Source organism: Ailuropoda melanoleuca, chromosome 2, assembly GCF_002007445.2.
Source record: "Ailuropoda melanoleuca isolate Jingjing chromosome 2, ASM200744v2, whole genome shotgun sequence".
Lineage (NCBI taxonomy): Eukaryota > Metazoa > Chordata > Mammalia > Carnivora > Ursidae > Ailuropoda > Ailuropoda melanoleuca.
In genome coordinates this window covers 142,854,533-142,877,282 of record NC_048219.1, presented here as the reverse complement: position 1 = coordinate 142,877,282, position 22,750 = coordinate 142,854,533, and the positions used below count along the sequence as shown (strand labels likewise).

At 45.5% G+C, this 22,750-nt stretch overlaps 1 long non-coding RNA gene across 2 annotated transcripts in view; it reads right to left on the bottom strand.

Moving 5' to 3' along the window:
- LOC117801098 overlaps window positions 1-22,717 on the bottom strand; it is a 63,587-nt gene extending 40,870 nt beyond the window's left edge. For both annotated transcript variants that reach the window (XR_004623498.1, XR_004623497.1), the window contains exons 1-2: window positions 22,480-22,717; window positions 21,957-22,056 (exon numbers count right to left, since the gene is read on the bottom strand). This is a non-coding gene — a long non-coding RNA (uncharacterized LOC117801098). The remainder of the gene's footprint in view (window positions 1-21,956; window positions 22,057-22,479) is intronic.
- Window positions 22,718-22,750: the final 33 nt, after the last annotated feature.

Genomic DNA, 22,750 nt, shown 5'->3' with positions numbered 1-22,750 from the left:
CAGCCTCCTCCACCCCAAAGCTTGAAGCTGGCAGGACCCAGAGGAGCTTTGCACACAGACAGGAAGCACTGGGCGGAGGCTCGGCCAAAGCCCTTGGTCAATCAACGAGGCAATGTCCACCCCCAATCAGCCTACAGGGCCTGGAGCACCAGGAGCCCACCAGCCAGAGCAGGCCTGGTAGGAAGGCGACCTTCCAAAGCCCATGGCAGGTGAGTCAGCAAGAGGCCCCAGACCTCGTGGCCAGCGGTGAAGAGAAGACGCTGCAGGCTTCCATAACAATCCCTTACACTGGCATGCAGCTCACAAAATGCCCTCCCTCCCTCACCCCTTCACTCGCTGCACCCCGTGAGGTGGAGGGGCACTCAAGTTGTTCCCGCTGGACCCGTGCGACAGCTGAGGATCAGAAAGTGGCGCAAGTGTCTCAGCGAATAAAAAGCAGAGCAGAGGTGTTCTGGATTGGAGTATGGAACAGGAAACGGACCTTGGTGGAAATGAGGTGAAATCTGAATAAAGTCTATCATTTAGTTAAGAGTATTGTACCAATCTTAACTGCTTAGTTTTGACAAATGTACTGTGGCTATGTGAACACTGAGGGCTGCTGGGTGAAGGGCATTTGGGAACTCAGCTCTATTGCTATGGCCTAAATGTTTGTATCCCCCCAAAACTCAAGTTGAAGACTCGTGCCCAGTGTGATAGTATAAGGAGGTGGGGCCTTTGGGAGGTGACTGGTCATGAGGGTGGAGCTCTCATGAATGAGATGAATGACCCTGTTAAAGAAGCCCCAGGGAGCTAGCTCACCCCCTCCACCACATGAGCACAGAGCAGGAAGGCTGCAGTCAGCAACTCTGAAGAGGGTCCTCACCAGAACCCAGTGATGTCGGGTCAGCACCGTGATCTTGGACTTCCGCCTCCAGTACCGTGAGAAAGAAATTTCTGTTGTTTATAAGCCACCCAGCCTGTGGTATTTTGTCATAGCAGTTTGAATAGACTAAGACAACTATATTTGCAACTTCTCTGTAAATCTAAAATTGTTACAAAATAAAAATTTTGTTAAAAAGCAAAGCTGGGAAGGGAGTGGAGTAAAAAGAAAAAACCAGAAATGGTACTTGACTTTTTTCAGCTCAAGTTTAGGAACCTGTCCACACCCTTCTATAGTGGCTGTTGACAAAGACATGAAGAAACTGAAACCCTTGTGTGTTGTTATTGAAAATGCAAAATGGTGTAGCTGTTATGGAAAACAGTTTGGTAGTTCCCCAAAAAGCTAAACAGAATGACCGTATGACCCAGCAATTCCACTCGTAGGTATAAACCCCAAGGAATTTCCAGCAGGAACTTGAACAGATATTCATACACCAATGTCCATAGCAGCATTATTCACAATAGCCAAAAGGCAGAAACAACACATGTATCCATCAGTGAATGAATGGATAATCAAAATGTGGTATCTACATACAATGGAATATTACTCAGCCTTGAAAAGGAATGAAATTCTGACACATGATACAACATACATGAACCCTGAAAACATGATGCTAAGTGACATAAGCCAGATGCAAACAAACAAGTATTGTGGGATTCCATTTATTTTTTAAAGATTTTTATTTATTTATTTGAGAGAGAGAGAGAGCGCACGATGGGAAGAGCAGAGGGAGAGGGACAAGCAGACACCATCTGAGCACAGAGGCTGACTCGGGGCTTAATCCTATAATCCTGCAATCATGACCTGGGCCAAAATCAAGAGTTGGACACTCATCTGACTGAGCCAACCAGGCACCCCTGCAGGATTCCACTTATAGGAGATTCTTAGAATAGGCAAATCCATAGAGACAGAAAGTAGAACAGTGGTGACCAGCGGTGGGGGTGGGGGCGCTTATTGCTTAATGGTACAGTTTTAGTTTGGGGTAATGGAAAGTTCTGGAAATGGAGAGTGGTGAAGGTTGCACAACCTTGCAGATGTACTTAGTGCTGCTGAAATGTATACTGCAAGATGGTTAAAGTGATAAATGTTATGTATATTTTGCCACAGTAAAAAGTGTTGTTTTTTTTTAAATCACAAACTGCCCCTTTCTTAACCTTGAAGATGGTCCCTGGGTGAGGACGGGCACTGACAGGGATACTAGTTGCCTCTTGGAGGAATACTAACACCTGCCTCCACAAACATTTGAGGCTGCTCGAACTAAGCCCCAGCATATCTTCCTTCAGGAGGGAAGGACAGGCTGGGGTAGGGGACTTGTCCCACTTCAAATTTAAACCACTTTCGGGCAAGGGGCCCACCCAGCACCCAGGGAGCCTACGACCAGGGGAGGGTGGTGAGAGAGTGAGGAGGGGTGTCCTTGCTTTTTCCCACTCTGGGGGCACCTCCTTCCCAAACCTTTCTTTTCCCTCTATCAGCCAGTGAAGGCTCTCCTGAGGTAGTTTGCACGACTCTATCTTTTAGTCAGAAAAATAAACCTCTTGAACAACCTTTATTTTTCTTTAACATTAACTTGACAAAGTGCTTTTGAGCCTATGGTTCCATTCTCCTTCCTAGAGCCTTTTGCCAGATACCTCATTTTACTTTACAGTATTTTCTTGTGTACCTGTCTGCTTTCAACTCCTACACCTTGGAATCTTCCCAACGGACGAAGATTGTATTTTATTAAATGTTTATACTCTCAGGTATTAGGTAGGTGCTCAAAAAATTTGCTGAATCAACTAAGAGATAAGTGAATGAATGGTTAAGCAACCTACAAGGTCTTTAGATTCCCCTTACTCTCTAACAACATCCTATCCTACCTTGGTATAATGGGTGCAAACAATGCCTATGGCTTTGGCTGTGTCCATGTGAATTTCTTATATATGCGTGTTTGTGAATATGCACGTCCTAAGGCTCGTCAACCTGAGCATATGCGTAGTTCTAGGCAAAGCAGATCCCTGGGCGCTTCTTACACAGCTCTAAATGCAACTGACCTGCATCACTAAAACCAAACCCATCTGTAAAGGCCCTTCTCAAAGGCCTTTGCCTCCAGGAACTCCCCCACCCACTGCACCCTGCACCCACCACTCACCCCCCTTCCGGCCGGTCATGGCCTATGCTCTTTCTTATTTTCCTTATCCCATATACGGGGCCTGACGTTCTGCTGTGATGTCTGCTTCACTAATTACTTTATGGAGGTACATCATCTGTCCTTGGTAAGACTTCCCCTACCTGAAAAAGGCAGTTGGGTTCCTGTTACCCATTCTTCTTGTGGGACCTTGGGCAAGTTACATAGCACTTCTGAGTCTCAGTAAAAACCGTGGGTAGTAACCTCTTCTCCAGGGTGCTAGGAGAAGTGGGCAACGCTCTGGAGGTGCCCCGGGATAATACCCTCCAGGGCAAAGCCTGTGTGTCCTAAAATGTGGTATATCCTCCCCCAAGCCCAGGAGAGGGTTGAGAACAAATATTTATTGAATTGAGTTTTTCTTTATTACATTTTTTATTGAGATATAATTCATTTACCATAAAACTCACCTTTTGTAACTGTACAATTCAGTGGTTTTTAGTATATTCATGAGACTGTGCAACCATCAATCCCAGATCTACGATCCCAGAACATTTTCATCAACCCATCTCTGATACATTTCTTTAAAGTTTTATTTGGCTTTTAATGAATCAAAGTATATTCTGACTACATCTCACTAAATATAATTATTCTACTTTACAATTACTAATAGCATTTACTATGCACCATGCACTGTTTCGAGGACTTTATAAATAAGAAATCCAATGTGGTAAGTTTTCAGCAGTGACATCATGCTATGTTACTCATGAAGAAGCTGAGACATGGAAAGGACAGAAATCCTGCCCAAGACCACGGAGCTAGAAGCAGCCAAGCTGCAATTTGAACACAAAACGCCCGAGTCCACGTTCCTCACCCGCCTGCTACCTCTTGACTAGAACATTAAGAATTAACAACCAACCAACCCAAGACAAGGAATAAATACAACTTGTAAGTATTAAGACCCCATTTCTTACTCCATTTTTAATTTATCAGTCAACCTTGGCTGTGATTTTTTTCTAAACACAAATGAATTGCCCCCTGATCTTGGACTAGGTTCTGTAGGGACACAAAAATCAAGAAGGCCTGTCCTGGGGTGCCTCAGTGGCTCAGTCGGTTGAGTGGCCGACTCTTGATTTCTGCTCAGGTCACGATCTCAGGGTCATGAGATCAAGCATTGTGTCGGGCTCTGCACTCAGCACAGAGACTGCTTGAGACTCTCTCCTTCTCCCTCTTCCCCTCCCCCTCTCTCAAATAAATCTTTTTTTTTTTAAGATTTTATTTATTTAAATAAATAAATGAGAGAGAGAGAATGAGCAAGCATGAGTGGGGCAGGTGAGGAGCAGAGGGAGAGGGAGAAGCCGACTCCCCACTGAGCAGAGAGCTGGAGATGGGGCTCGATCCCACGATCCAGAGATCATGACCTGAGCCAAAATCAAGAGTCCACAGCTCAGGGGCACCTGGGTGGCTCAGTCATTAAGCATCTGCCTTCGGCTCAGCTCATGATCCCAGCATTCTGGGATCGAGCCCCGCATCGGGGTCCCTGCTCAGCAGGAAGCCTGCTTCTCCCTCTCCCGCTCCCCCCTGCTTGTGTTCCCTCTCTTGCTGACTCTCTCTGTCAAATAAATAAATAAAATCTTAAAAAAAAAAAAAAAAGTCCACAGCTCAACTGACTGAGGCACCCAGGTGCCCCCCTAAGTTCTGATTACTATAAATATCATGTGTTCTTAGTCAAGATATACACCTGGATTCTGGCTATTTCATAGTCTATTCTTTGCAGCTCCTGGCAAAGGAAATCCCACATCCCAAGTTTGAAGGCCTGGACTCACCACCCAACATCTCAGCTAGACTTTGACACTCATGAAAACTCGAGATTTGGAAATGGCTGTTATCTCAGATTTGTGGCCTCTGTATGAGGCCCTGAGGCATTTTTATGAGCAGAGCTTTCAATACTCGGAAACCCTGGGTTTATTTAGGGCTCTGAAGAATCCCCCCAGCCTAAGGTAGACACCTTTTTTGTTTTGTTTTAGGTTTTGTTTATTTATTTGACAGAGAGAGAGTGCACAAGCAGGAGGGAGGGGCAAAGACAGAGGGAGAAGCAGGCTCCCCACAGAGCAGGGAGTCCGATGTGGGGCTCGATCCCATGACCCTGGGATCATGACCTGAGCTGAAGGCAGATGCTTAACCGACTGAGCCACCCAGGCGCCCCTAAGGTATCTGTTTATAATACATTTTAAATGTTACCTTTTTTTCCTACTAATCATGCAATTTAGGAGAAATTCCTTCTGGAAAACAATGCACCACCGATAATAATTCGATTGTACTGTGTGATAGGATTTTTTGGTTGGTGGGCCGTTTGTGGGGAGGGTGGTTAAATGGCACAATATACTGCACTATAATTTGAGAACACAGGGGCAGACCTAGAGAAATACCATTGTAGTTAAGTAAGCTAGGCAGCAGCTCCCTCTTGTGCTGAAAAGTAAGTATCACAGCCACTGAATTAAAACATGGAAAATCACCCCTTAATACACATAAAACTTGCTTAAATGAAGAGCTGTTCCCAAATATTTTAAGTCTAAGAAAAGCATAGTGCTTAGTAGCTCATTTTAACTAGAACACCCACTGCCAATAATATTTAATTAATTCTTCAAACATTTATTGAGCACTTACTGGGTACCAGCTACGAGGGATGCCGGGGTGCTCACACAGTTGCCGTTCCCAAATTGCTCACAAGCGCTGGTCCACTGAGATGCCACCTTTCTCATGATGCCTTTTCTGGGCCCCTGTCAACTATGCCCTCTGGCTCCCCTGAACTTCCCCCTGGCACCCTAAGATTGGGTGTTCTCATGCCTCTCCCCTCTTCTTCCCATTACCAGGCAGTTTCTTGTCTCATCACCCTACTGGACTGAAACAGCTTTGAGGGCAGCAGCCACATCTGATCCGCCCAGTTTTCCCACGGCCCCTCATTCTGCATTTGTCCAGTTGGTATCCAAATACACATTTGTTCAACTGAACCTAATTCCACCAAATCAGACAGCAGGAACGCTCCACAGCTAATTAAAAGCAGGTCCTACCGGAGAACCGTGTTCTAGCTGCTCTGTACACGCAACTCCCAAAAATGGAGAGGTAGCCAGTGTTTGGTCGCTGCCAAAATGCAGGATGAATTTTTCTAATCATTTTTCTGTGGTATAAGGATGCAAAGGGAAAATAAAACTTATTTTATCCTAGAATCCATGATGTCAGAACGGGTTTGCTCCACACCTTCCCGTCCGTCACAACAAGATGCTGGATCGCACAGGTGTTCCCTGCGGGCACCATGTCAGGTCCCTGTATGCCTGCTCTGGCCAAGCCACCTGGGGTGGACAATGTTCTAAACCAGTGGTTCCCAGGCTTTGGGATTTCACATAAAAAAAATATATATATATATATATATATTTTTAAAGATTTTATTTATTTATTTGACAGAGATAGAGACAGCCAGCGAGAGAGGGAACACAGGCAGGGGGAGTGGGAGAGGAAGAAGCAGGCTCATAGCAGAGGAGCCTGATGTGGGGCTCGATCCCAGAACTCCGGGATCACGCCCTGAGCTGAAGGCAGACGCCTAACCGCTGTGCCACCCAGGCGCCCCCACATAAAATATATTTTTAATATCTTTTTTCAGGGACTCACATGAGATTGCCAATATCGTATTTTGCTATTAACAGTTTTATTTTTATTTAACTTTTTATTTTATTTTTTAAAGATTTTATGTATTTATTTCAGAGAGAGAGAGAAAGAGAGAGAGAGAGTGCAGAGGAGAGGGAGAAGCAGGCTCCCCCCTGAGCAGGGAGCCCACCACAGGGTTCCATCGATCCCAAGACCCTGGGATCCTGACCTGAGATAAGGCTGACGCTTAACCCACTGAGCCACCCAGGCACCCCTATGAATAGTTTTTTAAATCATTTGTGATCTTCATTTTATGAAAAAAATGAATTCTAATACCAAGAAGTAAAAAAGTTATAATCTCAGAAGATTTTTTTTAAAGATTTTAAAGTAATCTCTGTACCCACTGTGGGGCCCGAACTCACAACCCCAAGATCTAGCATCGCATAGTCTACCGACTGAGCCAGCCAGGACAAGAATATTTTCTATTGACTCCATTTAACTGTAGAACTGGATCACACACTTGGATCAAGGAACTGGAGAAAGTGGAGGGTGCCTGAGGGCACACACCTGACACCCATCTTCTGCCCACCTTTTTCCTCCATTGGATTCAAGACTTTCTTTTCATTTGCTAATTCTCTCACTCAGGGTTGCCTTGTCTGTGAGAATGACCAAGAAATCACCTCCTAGGGAACAGGAGCTAGCCTGGAAACCAGCTGATGCCAAAACCCCAGGGAAGGAAAAAGTGGGCAGAAGACAGCATCAGGTGTGTGCCCTTCTATCCACCCCCATTTTCTCTCCACGTCCAAGTGTGTGGTCTGGTTGGCTGGGCAGCAGGGAGGTTCGTGGGAGAGCCTTGTACAGGTGAAGGGGAGGATGGGGAGAGACAAAGGAACTGACCCCACTGTTGGGAGCAGCATTTCTCTCCTCTCCTGACCACGAGGTAAACAGCACAGAGTAAGGGCTTGCAGCTGCCTCATGCTCTGCCTTTTCAGCAGCCTTTCAGATAGCTTCTCCCTGATCACCACCATACAGCCGAGCCAGCTGGTTTCAGGAAGGGGCTGAGGCTGGCCTTCTGTTCCTCCCCCTCCAGGACTCAGATTAGAGAAGGAAGGGCGCTCGGTGGCTGCTCTCAGACAGAGCCTGGGGGGGATGCTTGCACACACGTGTGTGTGCGTGTGTGTATAGGAGCTTAGCCCCCATTGAAGGCCTGGGGGCAGCAGTAGGAAGGAAACCCACTGAGAAACACTAAAGAACCTTAAATAGCTTGCATCCCTCACGGTACTCCTTCAATCACTCTACATAGACCACCCTCTCCGAGAGAGAGTCCCCCTGTGAAGGTGTCAAGGGGCTGATGGCCCCAGCCCCACAGAGACTGAGAGGCCAGCCCTCCCAGGGCCCCGCTCCTGAAAAAAATAACAGCCTTGGCGCTCACATTAGTCATGGCTCTGCAGTGTTCCGGGAGAGCCCCGCCACAAAGGGCAGGTGTCCTTCTGACTTACGACTAAGGTCTCGGAGCAGCGGCCCCTCCCGAGTGGCCCATGGACGCCCCTCCCCAGCGTCCACTCCTTCTCACAGCCTGAGGCTTCACAAACATGTATGGCCTAGTGTGCAGGTGGCTGTGGCTCCTCTCCCTCCTGTTCTCACCAACTTTTCTCACACAACAGGAGAGAGAAAGCTCTTAAATCATCGTTGAGCTGAAAAAAAAGAGAAGGTGAAGAAAAAGACCCGCTAGGCTCCTCTGAGCACTCCAGGTGAGTAACTTGTCCTGAGAACGTCAGGTTTCAGAAGGACGACACCCAAATCTTTGTGTCAGTCACCAGTCACTATCCACCCACCTTCATGGCACTGAAAATGCAACTTATCATCTGGACCCTTAGCTTTCCAATCTCCTCTTCATCCTTCTCCCCATAGGGATGGTTCTGTCCTTAATCTCTTAAACTAACCTCCAGGCCCTGAAATCTAAGGGGGGTCCTCACTTGTTCCTCCACAGGGCTCTTAGTCCCCTTTCCCTCCAGTTTCCCCAGGCCCTCCATCCCTTCCACCACCTCCCTCACCCTCATGCCAGGTCCTCTTCCTCTTGGCCAAAAACCAGCCTCAAAAGAGCACCAGCAACTAGTGGGGAGAGAAGTGCCAGTGAGACAGTTTGTTTCCAGGAGGTAAGCCCTTTGTGGGCTTAGTTGTATCATTTTATCATTAACTTCCTGTGACCCCTGTGCTCTTAAACAAGAGTTGCCAGATAAAGTACAATATATCCACTTAAATTGGAATTTCAGAGAAACAACAAATAATTTGGTGTAAGTACAGTCCATGCAATATTTCAGACAGGCTTTCTTTGCTAAATCTGGCAATCCTATCTTAAGCAGATGTAACAATCAGAATGATACTCTCACTCACTGAGCACCCGGCACGTGCCCTTTAATTAGGGAGACCGTATGGGCCGCTTTGTCCGGGACAGTGTGTGCGCGCTGGTGATCCTGTGGGATTATTCACAGCACCCCCACTTATGCCCTCAAGTGTCTGACCTCACATACTTACAATGGCTCTTCCACTTTAATTTCAATTCCCATGACAGCCTTATGCAAGGAGATTTTATTATCTTCATTTTGCAGACAAAACAACTCTCAGAAGAAATAACTAAGTGGCTTACTGTCACACAGGAAGCAAGGAAGCAGCAGCACCAGGATTCATGGGCAGGTCTGGCCAACTCAAAGCCCTTCCTGGCATAGACCTCCCCTTTAAGAGCTGGTATAAACAGAGGTCCCCAACTTCCACAGGGGCTCACCCCCTTGACTATAGTCATGGTCCCTTTAGGACTTAGAATCAAAGTTATGCACAAGCTTCTCCAAGCAATGGGTTCTGCCCACCCACCACTCAAGTTCAGCTGAAATAGATGCAGGATTTCCGCTAACCTCACAGAGAAAACCCAGCTGGGGTCTGGGAAGACCGTTCATACCTTAAAAGGACATGCTTCTCGAACAGGGTGATGGGGATTGAGGGTACTTGTTGCAATGAGCACTGGGTGTTGTATGGAAGCGTTGAATCGCTAAATGGTACTTGAAACTGTTAAACTGTTAACTGGAATTTACATAATTTTTTTAAAAAAGGACTTGTTTCCTGTGGTGACACCACGGTTACCAAGAGGAACTGTGAGGAGAGATGGTGTCAGAGGCAACAAGGAGCCAGGGAGAACACTGTTGTCTCTCCTTCAGTCCTAACACGGCAGTTTGGCTGCCTAAGGAAGACAGAGGATGGGGAAGGGTTCCCCTCTGGCCACGATGCTTCTAACTCCAGTATTCCTCTTTTATGTATTCACACAGCACACCTAGAATATGCACTTATTGTGCGGCAGGCAAAACACTAGACACTCACTAAACTTGGTGGCGAGCTAGACAGAGGTGGCCCTACCCTCCCTGGGCTCCGGGTCTACTGGAGAACCAGGTAAGTCGCCTGGGGAGGGGGCAGGCCACTTTACTCACCTGGCCCAGCCTGCCTTCGCTCCCTCTTTTGCCTGTAACAGTGCGTCCTGGCCTCCTCAGGACCAGAGTTCTAGCCTGGGAAGGTCCTGCCCTTGCTGGGTGGGCAGCAAGAGGCAGAGAACTCCCGTGGGACAGGGACACACTTGAGTCTGACATGTGGCTCTCATCAGTACATGCCCACTGATCAAGCTGACGTGTGCCGGAAGCACTAGCCTCAGCCCGCCTGGTGCTGCACGTCTCACCCTATGCTGCAGTATCCCCAAGGGTGGGGCACAGCCTTTTCACAGTTGTAACACATGGAAACTGGGCCTTGGAACACGGAAGTGACGGTCTACATGGCGCAGGCAGACCTTGCTCCAGGCGCGGGAGCTGGAATGTGAACCTGATGGTCTGGGAGCTGAACCCAGGCCCAGGAGTGAGGCTCTGTAAGGGGCCAAGGTGGCACAATCCTGGGGCTGGAGAGCAGAGAGAGCGAACACTGAACAGCATTTACCATGTGTGGGAGCCCTCCAAGGCTGCCAGTATATGGTCATTTAAGCACCACCATGACCCCGTGAGCTAGGGTTGCACAGATGACAAACACGGGGAAGTTAGGGAACTTGTCCAAGTGACACAATGAGCAAGTGGCAGATAGGTCAGTGCTTCTACGGCAGCTCTTCCTGACTTTTAACATGCGCATGAATCACCTGGGGAGTCTTGTTCAACTGCGGGTTCAGACTCAGCATGTCAGGGGCTGGGCCCCAAACTCTGCTGGGGTCTCATGAGATGCCGACGCTGCTTGTCCACAGGTCATGCTTTAAGTAACGAGGCCTTATGCTATCTCGCCTCTTGGTGGTTCAGCTGTTTTATCCTCAACTAAGCATTTCCAAATGACTCCGCGTGTTAGCAGTATCATTTTAGCCAATTTTCATTGAGCTTATTCTGTACCAGGCCCTGTATAAAGAGCTTACTATTAAATGAAGTAGGGTACGATTAGGGTCCCCATCTTACACATGAGGAAACTGAGGCCCCATCTTACACATGAGGAAACTGAGGAGTTCCAAAGCACTTGCTCAAAGTCACAGAGCTGGCCCCACTTGTTCTTGCAAGGTGCCTGCAAAGCAGAGAAGTGGAAGCATTGCGAGCTCATGTTGTCTGTGGACAACGCTCAGGTGGAGAGTGTTCAATGTTGTAAAGCAAGGCCTCATAACACAAAATCCAGTGCCTCTTCCCCTGGCCCTCCCTTAACCTCAAGCAAGTGATTCCAGTGAGAGAGGTCTTCCTTCAGACAGAACTGAAGGAGTCCTTAACCAAGCCAGCATCATCCCTCAGGGACTTGAACTAGCTTGCCTAGCTCAGCTGTTTCCCTTTTCAAAGTCCATTATGCTGGTTAGAATCCTTGGAGGCCTGTAGCATCAGGAGAGGTAATCTAGAGGCCTCCAGAGCTCCAGGGGAGCCCTGTCCTTGCAGACCAGAGTATATCTTCCCAGTTACTTACCACTGATTTGATTCAGCAGCCCTGGTGCCGACTACTCAAGCCCAAGACCTGATGTGAACTTTCAGTGACTCCATGGTTTTCCTGCCCCGAGCCCTTGGTCCCCAGCTACTCTCCCCCTCTCCTCTCCGGTATCGAGTTCCTCCCTTCTTTATTAAGCATGCCTCCCTTCTCTTCTCAAACTGGCTTCCCAGAACGGAACCTTTGAATTCTAAACTGATGGCAGATAATGCTCAAACAATTGCATCAGTTAAGTCAGGTGCAGGATGGGGATGGGGGGATGGGGACGGAGGACTCAGAGATTCCTCAGATTCCTGCCCTTGGGAAGTTTACAGCTTGGTGGGGGTAACAGATACAGGAGGAATTTCAGTAGAGAGAGGGAACTTCTCAGATGTAGGCGCATCAAGGGCACTGTAGGGGCAGGCATCAGAGGAGATACTATCACAAATGAATTCTGAAGACTGGGTCAAAGGCAGCCAGTGCAAAGGAATTCCAAGCAGGAGCAACAGCATGAGCAAAAGCACAGAAGCACAGACGACTCAGGTATCTTATACTTCGGGGCATAAAACAGAAAGCAAGGAGTGGCCAAAACAAGACGGAAGAACAAAATAAGGGTAATGTCAAGGAGGTCCTGAATGCCACATCAAGGAGCTCCGACTTGCTTCTCCAGGCAGTCGTTCTCAAATCCTACCCGATAGTCCATTTCGGAAGCCGAGCACTCCCACCCTGCAGTCTCCACTGCCACCACAGCCTCTGTGCCTCTGTTTACATACTCAGTACTCCGCACAATATAGTGTGAAAAAAAGTTCTGCCAAGACATGTGCAACCACTTCTCTACCTGATGCGACACCGTCTCAGGGGAAATCAGGATTTCAGGTATGAGGAGAAGGACACACTTGGGGGTTTTGTCTAACTGGTGGACGCCCCGGAAACACCCTCTTTCCACAGGCCAGGAAGTGGCTGTTTCATTTTCTAGCTCGATTCTGTGGTGAGTACGGAAGCAGGAGCTGCTTCCTTCCTTCCTCGCTGGACCCCACAGTCCCCACCGGCCCCCCACACCCATTCTCTCCAGCCCAGCCCGCAGCCTGCAGGGTCTTATCGCTCCAGACACCCTTGATACGAAGCTGGTGATTACAGGAATTGGCAGGCCCCACAGTGCTGCTGACCTTGCTGACAATATCTATGCATTCTAAAGCTTTTCTGACCCTCCTGGGGTCCGCCAGTGCTTACCTCCTTGATTAACAGCACATTTAAGCCAGTCTCATCTTCCCCTGCAGCCAGAGGACCTGCTCTTCCAGGCTCCGTGCCCACGCCCCCCCACCAACGCCCCATCACTTGATAAGTTCTTTGAAGCTCACCACATAAACCAAGTCCCTCAGCCCCTACCACAGCTGCTGCTCAGCCAGGCTCCCCCTACTTTATGCCGCCTGGCTGGTGCTGCCTCCGCCCCCAGGAAGGCAGCCTCAGTAAATCATCCCCCAGCACCCACCCCCCGCCCCAGGGTGCTAATCAAGTCACAGCCCAGGATTCACTGAGCCAGCTGAAGCTTACTTTCTCCATGGGAAAGCACCCGTCCAGACAGCAACAAACATTTGAAATGTGCATAGTATCAATAAAAATGTCTGCAGGTGCAACCCGCCAATAAATTGAGATTGATTTACTTACAGATTATCATTATATATTACTGTAATAATCTGTTATGGACATTATTAAATATATACAAATACAAATTAAAGTAAATGAGTTAAACAATATTTTTTAATGTTCTATTAATGGTACATTTTTGCTCTCACTAAAAAATGAAAATGTTCTAAGAGGGCTAGAATTAAATACGCCTCACTTAAAAAAATTAATAGACTTTAGTTTGGGGAGCAGTTTTAGGTTTTCAGAAAAATCAAGTAAAAAAGTACAAAGAGTTCCAATGTACCTGCTCAACACTTTCTCCTTCCCAGTGGCCCCTATTAATAACATCTCATATAAGTGTGCTGCATTTCCTATAAAATTATGAGTCACTCTTGATACATTCTTATTAACTTAAGTCCATAGTTTACATTAGGCTTCACTCCATGTTGCACATTCCACGGGCTTCCATAATGTATAACATGTATTCACAATCACAGTATCATATAGAATAATTTCATTGCCTTAAAAATCCTCTGTGCTCCACCTATTCATCCCTGTCCCCTCCCATCACCCCTGGCAGCCATGATCTTCTGTTGGCTCTATTATTTTTTAAAACGCCAGTTAATCCTTTGTGGAAAAAGTGGATTTGAGGGTCCAGTTCTAAGTCCACGCCTTGCTTCTGAAGCACCTGACTGGCACAGCAGAAGATGAGGCCTCACAAAGGTTAGTGGCTACGGGGGGAAGGGCAGCAATGGGTGTATTCAGGAAATCACAATTAGTTTTTCAGTCCCATTCACCTGTTATGTAAAGATCTTTACGAAATTTGGCTGGTAAATTTCTCTCCTCCTGAAGTCAATCATTTACTCATACAAGCTTATTAGAAGCTCATACATTTTATAATTTTAATAAAGGGCCCAGATGTCCTCTTTCGTCTATAACACTTTGACTGGAAGATTTCAATCAGATTCAAAATTCCTCTCCAAGTTTTTAAAGTATACAGATATAAGAGTTTTTATAGGTAGTAAACTTGTTTATTTTCTTTAAAACTAAACCACTAGATGATGGGAACATTTCTAAATACCTGTTGGTTTTAGACAGCCTCAGTCAGTTAAACGTCCAACTCTTGATTTCAGCTCAGGTCATGATGGCAGGGTCCTGGGACTGAGCCTGGTGTCAGGCTCCCTGCTCAGTGGGGAATCTGCTGAAGATCGTCTCCCTCTCCCTCTGCCCCTCCAGCTACTCTCTCTCTCTAATAATCTTAAAAAAAAGATTTGAAAAAAAAAACCCACTCTTGGGCTATTTTAGCAAGCACCCCGTCACCCTTTAAAGAGTTGTCTTCCAGATCATATTTTAACAGCATCTTCATAAAGCACTTTTTTAAAAAAAAATAAAGACATTAGTGAAATAAATTTAGCCTTTCCTGCCCCCTTCCAGTGTCCCCCACTTCAGCAGGCTGAAAGCATGGAAACAAGCATTCACAGTTGCCCAGACTCCCACAGGGACTCCTTGCAAATGCAGAGACAGGCCCACCCTGAGTCTCTGGGTTCACCCCACTTTCTGGGTCTGGTATTAAGGTTCCACTTCCCCAGCTACACTGCCTTGTCTCACTGAAGTGAAATTCCTGGATCATTATAATGGGAGGAGAATGATGTTTAGAAAACCATTTGCCTTTGGAAGCACCTAAGGTCTTCATCAGTAACTGAGCTGGTACCTGGCCAATACAGCAAGGTTTACTCATCAGTCAGAGTCATCAGACAGTGTGAGCAGAACAAACACCTTCCATGGCATTAAGTTTATTCCCTGAATAAATAAAACTTACAGCCTGCATGAGCTTCCCGAGACACACACTCTGGGCCCACCTACCAGCTATAAATTTAAATCCTTGTACCTTCCTCACTGGCCCAAATGAAAGCTCCTCGGGGGCACCATAAACCAAAATTGAATCAAACTCCTCTGGAGCCATGCTCCCTGCCACCACCCTTCCCTGACTCCTATTCTGGAAACTCAGGATTAAGTAACTGCCCTTTTTTTTTTTTTTTTTTAATTTATTTGTCAGAGAGAGAGAGAGAGAGAGAGAGAGAGCACAGCAGAGGGAGTGGCAGGCAGAGGCTGAGCGAGAAGCAGGCTCCCTGCTGAGCAAGGAGCCCAATGCGGGACTTGATCCCATGACCCAAGCCAAAGGCAGACGCTTACCTGACTGAGCCACCCAGGTGCCCCAAGTAACTGCCTTTCAGTTCCTCTTTTATGTGAAGAGACCATAGTGTCATGTTCCCAGAAAATATCCCATTGGTGAATAGCTGTGCCTGTCCAGGCTGGATATTTTCCATTCACCCCTCCAGTCCTGGGGGGCTGACCTGTACGGGCAAGATGGTGGGTTTCCTTGTCCTGTGGCTCCTGACTGGGCTCAGATGATGGGAGGCACTGCCAGGAGAGGAGTAAAGTTGGTATTTATTCCTCTAGTCTCACTCCACTGGGTCACTGTGACTTGGCACCTTGTTCTTCCGAAGGTCACAGCTCCTGCCAGGAGCTCTCTGCTGGAACTGCAGCTTCCCTCTCCTGGCTCTGGTTAATATTCCCTCACCTTCAGGCTTAGGAGTAGTAATGGCTCCCTGTTCTTTTAGCCCTGGAGCATGGTACCATCCCTTGTTCCTCTTCCTAAACACCTCTGTAAATAATTCCTTTATTAGGCTCTCCTATATTATCTCATTTGAGAAGATACCTATTTCCTTATGACGACTGCCTGCTACACTGGCCAGCCAGCAGCTTTGGTGTAAATGCCGTTCTTTGGTTCTTGATATGACACTAAGTCAAAGAGAAAAATGGATGTGAGTAACGGATGCCGCTGTGAACAATAATGATAATCAGCTCTGCTTTCGTGCTAAGAGTCTGAAACCATGTGTATTACCTTACACAAGTTATATCACTTCAACCTACAACACCTCCATGAGCAGACTGGTAGGTGAAAATGATCCGAAGTGGCCACTGCCTACTGATATTAACACCCTGTTAACACCCTCGCATTAAGCGTGGACTGGATTTAGCGACTTGTTTCTAATGATTAGACTATGGCAAAATGATGGTATACCACCTCAACATCATTAAAGGCCATTTATAACAAATGGAAGCTAACATCATACTCAATGGTGAAAAGCTAGAAGCTTTTCCTCTAAGATTGGGAACAAGATAAGGATGCCCACCCTGGTCACTCTTATTCAACACAGTACTGAAAGTCCTAGCCACTGCAATCAGACACAGAAAAGAAAAAGGGTTCCAAATTACTAGGGAAGAAATAAAACTGTCAATAACTGCAAACGATAAACACTATATATAGAAAACCCTAAAGACTTCACCAAAAAAACTATCAGAACTAATAAATGAATTCAGTAAAGTTGTAGGATACAAACCAGTGAATATACAGAAACCAGCTGCATTTCTGTACACTAATAATGTACTAGAACAAAGGGAAATGAAGAAAACAATCCTATTTACAGTTGCATCAGTAAGAATAAAATACTTAGGAATAAATTTAACCAAGGAAATGAAAGACCTATGCTATGAAAAATACAAGACACTAATAAAAGAAATGGAAGATGACGCAAACAAATGGAAAGACATACTGTGTTCATGGATTGGGAAGAATTAATATTATTAAAATGTCCATACTGCCCAAAGGAAGCAATCTACAGATTCAATGCAATCCCTATCAAAATACCAATGGCATTTTTCATAGAACTAGAACAAAAAATACTAAAATGTATATGGAGCCACAAATAATCCTAAATAGCCAAGGCAAACTGAGAAAGAAGAACAAAGCTGAGGTATCACAATCCCAAATTTTATTTATTTGAGAGACAGAGAGAATGCACGCACCATCGGGGGTGGGGGAGTGAGGGGAACAGGGAGGGACAAGCAGACTCTGGGCTGAGCCTGGAGCCAGCTTGATCCCATGACCCTGAGATCATAACCTGAGCCGAAAATAAAGAGTTGGATGCTCAACTGACTGAGCCCCCCAGGCACACCACAATCCCAGATTTTAAACTATATTACTAAGCTACAGTAATCACAACAGTATGGTATTAACCCAAAAACAGATACACAGATCAATACAATAAAACAGAGAGGGGCGCCTGGGTGGCACAGCGGTTAAGCATCTGCCTTCAGCTCAGGGCGTGATCCCGGCGTTCTGGGATCGAGCCCCACATCAGGCTCCTCCGCTATGAGCCTGCTTCTTCCTCTCCCACTCCCCCTGCTGTGTCCCCTCTCTCACTGGCTGTCTCTGTCTATGTCAAATAAATAAATAAAATCTTTAAAAAAAAATACAATAAAACAGAGAGCTCAGAAATAAACCCACAATTATATGGTCAATTACTCTACAACAAAGGAGACAAGAATATACAACGGGGAAAAAACAGTATCATCAATAAACAGTGCTGGGAAAACGGGGCCCTTTTCTCACACCATACAAAAAAATGAACTCACAATGGATTACAGAGCTAAATGCGAGACCTGAAACCGTAAAACTCCTAAAAGAAAACATGGCAGTACGCTCTTAGACATCAGTATTAGCAATATTTTTTTTGGTCTGTCTCTCCAGGCACGGGCAACAACAGCAAAAATAACAAATGGGACTACATCAAGCTAAAGAGCTTCTGCACAGCAAAGGAAACCACCAACAGAACGAAAAGGTCACCTACCGAATGAAGAAGGTATTTGCAAATGATATATCTGATAAGGGATTAGTATATGAAGAACTTACACAACTCAACACTAAAAAAACAAACAATTCAATTAAAAAAATGGGTAGAGGACCTGAATAGACACTTTTCCAAAGAAGACATCCAGATGGCCAAGAGACACATGAAAAGTTCCTCCACATCACTAATCATCCCGAAATGCACATTAGAACCACAATGAAGTATCACTTCACACCCATCAGAATGGCTATTATTAAAAAGATAAGAAATAGTAAGTGTTGACAAGGATGTGGATAAAAGGGAACCCTTGTGCACCACTGGTGAGAATATAAATTGGTACAGCCACTGTGAAAACAGTATGAAGGTTCCTCAAAAAATTAAAAATAGAACTACGGTGGCTCCTGGCTGGCTCAGTCAGTAGAGCACGTGACTCTTGATCTCAGGGTTGTAAGTTCAAGCCCCATGTAGAGATTACTTAGAAATAAAATCTTAATAAAAACTGAGAACTATGGTACGATCCAGCAATTCCACTTCTGGATATTTATCCAAAGAAAACAAAAACACTAATTTAAAAAGATATATGCATTCCTATGTTCATGTAGCATTATTTACAATAGCTAAGATATGGAAGCAACCTAAATGTCCACTGAGAGATGAACAGATAAAGAAGCTGTGTTACACAAACACAAATATCATTCAGTCATAGAAAAGAATAATGTATCTTGCTATTTGTGACAACATGGATGGACCTAGAAAGAATTATGCCAAGTAAAATAAGTCAAACAGAGAAAGACACATACCATATAATTTCACTTATATGGCGATTCTAAAAAACAAAACAAACAAACAAAACAGAAGCAGATCCGTATATACGAAAAACAAGAGGGTGGTTGCCAGAGGGCAGAGAGGTAGGGGGACAGGCAAAATAGGTGAAGGGGATTAAGAGGTACATACTTCCAGTTTTAAAATAAGTAAGTGACAGGGATGTAAAATACAACACAGAGAATGTGGTTGACAATATTGTAATAACTTCATATGGTGGCAGATGGTAACTATACTTATCGTGATCATTTTGTAATGTGTAAGTCAAATCACTATTTGTACACCTGAAGCTAATCTAATATTCTATGTCAACTATATTTCAATTAAAAATAAAATAAAGGGGCGCCTGGGGGCCTCAGGCAATTAAGAGTCTGCCTTCAGCTCAGGTCATGATCTCAGGATCCTGGGATGGAGCACTGTGTAGAGCTCAGTGCTCAGCACAGAGTCTGTTTGTCCCTCTCCTTCCCCCTCTACTTCTCCCCCCACCCGCTTGCACTCTCTGTCTCTCTCTCTCTCAAATAAATAAACAAAATCTTCAAAAAATAAAAATAAATAAAATAAGATTGAAAATAACTAGTAAATTTGCTGCCCAAACTAAGATTTAAATTTCATCATATTCAACTCTTTTTAAAGTTTTTTTGGAATAAGGTATGGTACAAATAAGCAAAATATTCAGCTTTTGAGAGCTGAGTCCATTAGACTCATTACTTAGTCCAGTAAATCCATTAGATATGTACTAAGCACCCACTGGGTGCAAAGCAGTAGGCAAGACTTTTTCTTCCCCATGCACACCCTAATTCTCAGTACCTTCCCCTGCCCTATCATGGAGCTTTTGCTCCATATAGCATTCCATTTCCTCCCTGCATTAATTCAGAAGAGAGAACCCCAAATATTCAAGGTAATACAGAGCCTTTAACCAGATCTAACTGAACCTCAATAATTCTCTACAAAAATAAATATTTTCTTCTTTTGATATCTGGCACCAAGGATGCTAGTCAATTCAAGCCATTCACACCAGCAGAAGTGGAATAAAGTCAAGAGACAGTATGCATAATGTTAGAGCAAGGGTGTCAGTGTCAAAATAGTCCGGGTTCACAAGCTGAGTGAACTTCAGCAGGTTTCCTAAGCTCTCCAAGTCACAGTTCCCTCATCTGTAAGACGGGGAAAAATAGCTATTTCATAAAGTTGCTGTGAGAATTAAATGAGATTCTATATGTACAAGAAGCTAACCTTGTCATGGCATTCATTTATGAAGTGGCAATGAGACGAAGAACATGCCAGGTGCTGGCAACACTGTGGTGAACCAGGCAGACCGCTCCCTCCACGTGCCACTCCCCCCAGACTGGCGCTACCGTCTATGAGGGAAGACAGGCTTCAAACAAGTACTCACAGCACACAAATAACTGTTATAGGAGAAGTTCTAAGTCACCACAGCCTAGTGTAGAGTTCCCAAAATGGTAGCTTATGAAATGGTAAGCAAATATATGTATTTAATAATATTCTGCTCTGGTAAACTTGTCTTTGTCAATCTCAATGTCTTCCTCTCTCTCTCTCCCTTCTCCTTATTTCCCAGTATCACAGCAACATTTCTAGCCTATCTTCATCTTCAAACAGCATTCAATGAGCCATTTTTTCTTATTAACTCATTAAAACAAATGCACATGATGGCAAAGGTTTAGCATAGTACCTCAGCCTGCTAGAAACTTCAGTACCTTCATTTTAAGCTATAATTTGGCATTATCCAAGGGAAGAGTGTATCTGTGATAGAATTTTAGGTTTTGATTTTTTTTTTTTTAAAGATTNGCTATAATTTGGCATTATCCAAGGGAAGAGTGTATCTGTGATAGAATTTTAGGTTTTGATTTTTTTTTTTTTAAAGATTNTTTTTTTTTAAAGATTTTTATTTATTTATTTATTTATTAGACAGAGACAGAGACAGCCAGCGAGAGAGGGAACACAAGCAGGGGGAGTGGAAGAGGAAGAAGCAGGCTCATAGCAGAAGAGCCTGACGTGGGGCTCGATCCCATAACGCCGGGATCACGCCCTGAGCCGAAGGCAGACGCTTAACCGCTCTGCCACCCAGGCGCCCCTAGGTTTTGATTTTTTTAATTAAAAAATTTTAAAAACCTTTTTCAGCTTCAAATTATTTCAAATTTACAAGTAATTTGCAAAAACAGTAAAAAATGTTTCCAGATACTCTTTACTCATCTTCCCCAAATGTTACCATTTTACATAACTACAGCCCACTTATTGAAACTAGAAAATTACCACTGATAAAATATTATTCAGGTTTTGACTTTATTGAGAGACGTGTTGGGGTCTGAGGAGAGAGAGCCAGAGGCATTGTGTACAGCTGATCACTGGCCTCATGGGTGATTTAAAACAGCAGACAATTCAGCTTCCCATTTATTTTGGGCTTCCAATGATGAAATGATGGGAGGGAGCACGGATGTTATCTCCCTAATTTCCTTTTGTGTATACAAATGCTAAAATGTGTGTGGATTTTTTAAAGACATAAACTCAAGAGGGTTCTTTCCCAGCAAGTATTTAATCGATTCCCTATAAGGTCCCAGGAACTCTGCTGAACTTTGGGGAACCAAAGACCAGATTCCTCTTCTGCCTGTGTGCCACTACTCCGCTCACCTTCAGAGGGATTACCACATTTAATCTTTACAACACTCCTAGGAGATAAGAACTACTGTTATGCCTGTTAGAAGCAAAAAATAAGGCTCAGAGACCTAGCAAGGAAACCAGGCAGCTCCTAAGCTTAACTTTCACACCACACTGTGATAAGAGCTATCAATATGTTATCAAGTCTGGAATAATATGTTGACATATGAAATCACTTGTCTTCATTTTATATAAAACATAACATGGGCATACTACCATAAAATGGCTTTTTAAAAAAGCGACTATATAATAAACCTTAAAAAGATGGGTGCATCTAACAAAAGTTTGTCGATTGGAACGGTTTACACATTACTTAACCTTTTTCCAGAAGGGCTGTTGTTCCTGTTGTGAGTACCTCAGGATATCAATGTGCACACGGGACCGGGAGACAACTTGAAGTCACGGATGAGCTATCTCCTCGGCCTAGGACATCAATGCTCTAGTGCACACATTCAGCCTTTTCTGCTTTTGTTCAAAGGGACAGATAACCTCGGAAGTTTAGCATCTGAGTTAGTGGTTATTGTATTGATCATACCTTGCTGTTGTTTTCAAATGCACACGTTCTAGTAGCTGTGTCGGTCTCGGTGAGTGTTAACTTTTCTTTGGGTCCTGGGGCTTTCAGAGCTGGCCCAAGCCTGGTAATGAGAGTTAGCTTTGGCAATGGAGTAGAACCTTCCCTTTCTCCAAATGTTTGCCGTGATCGTGTGGTATCTGAGGACGTGGGCGGCTGACAGATCTGTCCCCACTAGAGGCAAAACTACTCAAAGAACCCCACCCCTTTTGTAGGGAGGAATGGCAATCTCCCTCCGGGAAGGGCGGCACTGTTGTCCCCACACAGTGGACGGTGAAACAGATACCATGCACGTGGGCTTCTGTGGGTTCCACTCCACTCGGAAGTTCATTTTAAAAACGAATTTGAATTAAAGGTGTCTCAAAGCTGGACTCCCTCTTTTGAGAACAGAAGAGAGGGCGATGGGGAAAGGCTGGGGGAGGAGGCGCCCCAGCGGCGGCAAGCTGCAGAGGATGCAGTCTGGGGAAGGGCCCTCGGGTGTACACACCTTCCAGATCCCGCTCCTCTGCAGACGCTCGTCCTGGACCCCACGGCCGCGTGCCTTCACCGCGCAGGGAAGGGGATGGAGGAACCCACGAGCCCCAGCCTCCCAGCACTCCACTCTCGCCACGCTCCCCTGGGGGACCCGTAGCGGCGAGGCGCAGTGCCTCGGAGGCAGGCGGGGCGGGCGCGGCGCCCGGAGGAGAGAGCGAAGGGCCGGCGGCGGCCTCGCGGCGCGTCCACATGTGGCGGGGGCGGGGGGGGGGACGGGGAGCCGA